Raw genomic sequence first — 4,362 nt, 5'->3', positions numbered from 1 at the left:
TTGAAGAATAAGGCACAGCTGAGCCCTAGTGGTATAGTGGTTGCAAATATAATGCGTCAGAACCAACCCAGTTGGGTTGCTCAACACAAGATCAACAGTTCAGCTCCCATACAAAGTTCCAGTATTGGAAACCCACAGGGATATCACTCCCCTGTCCTATAGAGTTGCTAAGGGTTGGAATCAACTTGATGGCAGTGAACTGGATGTAAGCCAGGCTGACTAGAGACACAAATCAAGTGCCACTCATATATGTGCAATAAATAGTTTTCTATCAAGAAGTCATTATAGTATTTCTATTTCAAGGAAATATCCCAGGCCAGTCCAACTCAAGTCCATAAGTCCAACACTGGCCCATAAGTTCCTTTCCAACTTACGCAGTTACATGCAATGATGCAGAATGCAGGGATGTCAAAGGCCAGTGATTGCAATGTCTTGTGGACCCAAGGTCGATGGAAGCATGGCAAGACTCTGGCAGCTCTCAACGTGGGCATGGAGCAGTCAGGTGAATGCAAAAAGAAGGGGAGGTTCCCAGGGCCCTCCTTATGAGAAGGCCATGGCCACAAAGAGGCACCATCAGGCTATGGTGTGATTGACAGATTGGATACCAACCTTACACTTTTACATATCTTCAAACTGACATAAAATTATATAACTATCATACTATGGCATTTTCAATCACCTCATATGTACTTGAAAATGGACAATAATTATGAAAGGTAAAATAAAAGTTGATGTCTTTGAATTATGATGCTGGTGAAGAATATTGAATATTCCATGGACTTTCAGAAGAAGGAACAAATCTTTCTTGGCGGAAGTAGAGCCAGAATGCTTCCTAGACGTGAGAATGGCAAGACTTCATATCACATACTTTGGACATGTTAACAGCTGAGCATAGTCCCTAGAGAAGGATATCATACTTGATAAATTGGAGTGGTGAAAAAAAGAAGAAGGTCCTCAATGGGATGAATTGGCATACTGGCTGCAAAAACGGTCTCCAACATTCACTGTGAGGAAACAGGATGTGGGTGCTATGAGTTAGAGCCAAATTAACAGTGTCTAACAATGACAACTCCCCTCCCCCGCCCCATCTGTCAATTTGCTGCACTGTGGTAGCTTGTGCTTTGCTGTAATGCTGGGAGTTAGTCCACTAGTACTTCAAATACCAGGCAGGATCACCCACGGTGAACAGATTTCAACACAGCTTCCAGACTAAGAACTGACAGGACGACAAAACAATCAGTCCATTTCTGAGGGATTCACCATTGAAAACTTTCTGCATAGCAGTAAAATATTCTCTGATATAATGCCAGAAAATGAGCCCCTCAGATTGCAAAACCATCAAAATATCACCGAGAAAGAGAGCTTCCTCAAAGTAGAGTCCACCTTAATGATAACTCAAAACCTCACAACAGGAGCTGCAGATAACATCATAATAAATGGAGAAAATATTGAAGTTATCAAGGATTTCGTGTTGCTTAGATTCACAACTAATGCTCATGGAAACAACAATCAAGAAACCAAATAACATATTGCATTAGGCAAATCTACTGCACATAACCACTTTAAAGTACGGAAGATCAAGAATTTCACTTAGGATTAAGTTGCGCCTGGCCCAAGGCATGGTATTTTCCGCCATATCTTATGCATGTGAAATTTGAACATTGAATGAGAACGACTGAAGGAGAACTGGTGCATTTGAATTAAGGTACTGACAAAAAAATACTGACAGTACCATGGGTGGAGAGAAGAACAAACAAATCTGTCTGAGAAGAAGTGCAGCTAAATGTTCCTTGGCAGATAGGATAGCGAGGCTTCATCTCATGTACTTTGCAGATGTTATCAGGACAGACCAGTCCCTGGAGGACATCATACACATTACAGTGGAGGGGTTGCAAAAAGAGGAAGACACCCGATCAAATGGATCGAGACAATTCCTACAACAATGGGCTCAAACATAACAAAATTTTTGAGTATGGAGCAGGACCAGGCAATGTTTCATTCTGTTGTGTAGGCATTATTATGAGACAGAACTGACTTGAAGGCATCTAGCAACAAAGTGTACTAAAGCTTTCTGGCACCTTCATTTGCTGATGGATTATAATTCAAAATGAGAAAAATCATTGCAACCATTCATTAATAATCAGAACATGAAACGTGAAAAATAAGAATCTAGGAAAATTGGAAATCATAAAAAACGGAATCTGACCTATAAAGATCATATCCTAGGCATTGGTGAGTTGAAATAGTCCCTTTGAATCTTAAAATGATAAGAATGACTATGCTGACAATGACAAATTCAAAAGAATGTCTGTTTCATCCTCAAAAAGAACATTTCTAGATCTATCTTGAAATGCAATGCTGCCTGTGACAGAATAATATCTATCTTCACACACAAGGAAGGCCGGTTAATAGAACCATTATTCAAATTTTCTCACAAACCACTAAAGCCAATGAAGAATTGTACCAACTTCTTTACTCTGAAATTGATCACACATGTACTGAAAATGCATTAATAATTGCTGACAATTGGAATGCACACATGGAAACAAAAAGGAAGGAAGAGTAATTAGAAACTATGGCTTTGGGAATCGAAAAGAAGCTGAAGAATGCATGAAAGAATTCTGCAAGAGCAATAACTTCCTCATTGCAAACATCTTTATTCAACAACAGGAGCGGCATATATACATGTGGAATACACAGGAATGGAACTGATTAAATCTGTGGGAAGACAGGATAGAGAAGCTCCATATCATTGAGACAAAATAAGACCAGGGGCCAACTATGTAACAGACTATCAATTACTAATATGCAAGTTCAAGTCATACCTGAAAAAATTAAAATAAGAACGCAAAAGAGCCCAAATACAGCCTACATTATATCTGTGGTCGGCTGGGGTTTCTAGAGAAACAAACCAGTGATACTGATACATGTAGAAGAAGGAAATTTATATCAATAAAGAATTTTACATTAAGAAGTCCACACAACAAGAAACCCCAGTCCAACTCCAGCCCATAAATCAGATGCAAACTAGAGGCCCTTCCAGACTCATGAAGCTGTTGGAGGAATAGCCCAAGAAACAGGAAAACCACAGGTTGGTGGAGGCAGAGTTGGGAGAATCCAAAGTCAACAGGCAGTTGGCAGGCCACAGACAGCTCTTAGGGTCAGCAGGTCTCATGGTGATTGCCATCCCAAGAAGCCAGACGTAGGGTCCAGGGTCTTTTCATCAGGAAGAAAAAGAGTGAGCCCATTCTCCACAGTCTACTTATAGCTATGAAATAGGTCACACCCCCAAGGAGACTGTGACCTGCACCTTCTGAAGATCCTGGTAAAGCTAAATTGACACCAAACCTTACTATCACAATATCTCACCTGAATTTAGAGCCTATCTCAAGAATGGTTCGGACATATTGAACTTAATGATCAGCTACCAGAAGACTTGTGAAATAGCATCAAGGTCATCAATCTTTTTTTTTTTGTCATGTCAACTGGGGCTATTTATTTATTTATCATAAATTATTTTATTGGGGGCTCCTCAAAAAGATCATTAATAATACAGGAAAGAAAGAAAATACTACAGTGGATATCAGAGGAGATTGTGAAACTTGCTCTTGAACCTAAAGCAGCTAAAGCAAATGGAAGAAATGATGAAATAAAAGAGTTGAACAGAAAAATTTGAAAGGCCAGCTTGAGAAGATAAAGTAAAGAATTATATTGTAATGTGTAAAGACCTGGAATTAGGAAAGCAAAAGGAATGAGTACAGTCAGCATATCATAAATTGAAAGAACAGAAGAAAAAATCCAAGCCTTGGACTAAAATGTTGAAGGATTATTTATCAAACTATTGAATGATGCAGGGAGAATCCAAAGAACATGGAAGGAGTATACAGAGTCTCTGTACCCAAGAATTAGCTGAGGTTCTACTAGTTCAAAAGGCCAAGAAGAAGTTGAAGCTGCAATGTAAGCATTAGTGAAAAGCAAGGAAGGGATAGGAATGGAAATATTTCAACACGCTCATGCAGTGATAGTCCATGTCAAGAAATTTGGAAGATAGCTATCTGGCCAACCAACTGGAAGTGATTAATATTTGTGTCCATTCTAAAGAAATATGACGCAACAAAATCTGCAAATTAATTTAAAGTAACATTAATATGATATGCAAGTACAATTTTATTGAAGATAACTTTAAAAGTAGTTATAGCAATATGTCAACAGGAAGCTGCCAGAAATCCAGGCTGTATTAAAAGAGGGCATGAGGCAAGGTATATCAATGCTGATTTCAGATGGACCTTGGCTGAAAACAGAGGATACAAGGAAAATGCTTACTTATGTACTATTGACTATGCAGAGGATTTTACTGTGTAT

Source organism: Tenrec ecaudatus, unplaced genomic scaffold, assembly GCF_050624435.1.
Source record: "Tenrec ecaudatus isolate mTenEca1 unplaced genomic scaffold, mTenEca1.hap1 Scaffold_124, whole genome shotgun sequence".
Classification (NCBI taxonomy): domain Eukaryota; kingdom Metazoa; phylum Chordata; class Mammalia; order Afrosoricida; family Tenrecidae; genus Tenrec; species Tenrec ecaudatus.
Note: the sequence above shows the minus strand (reverse complement) of the source record.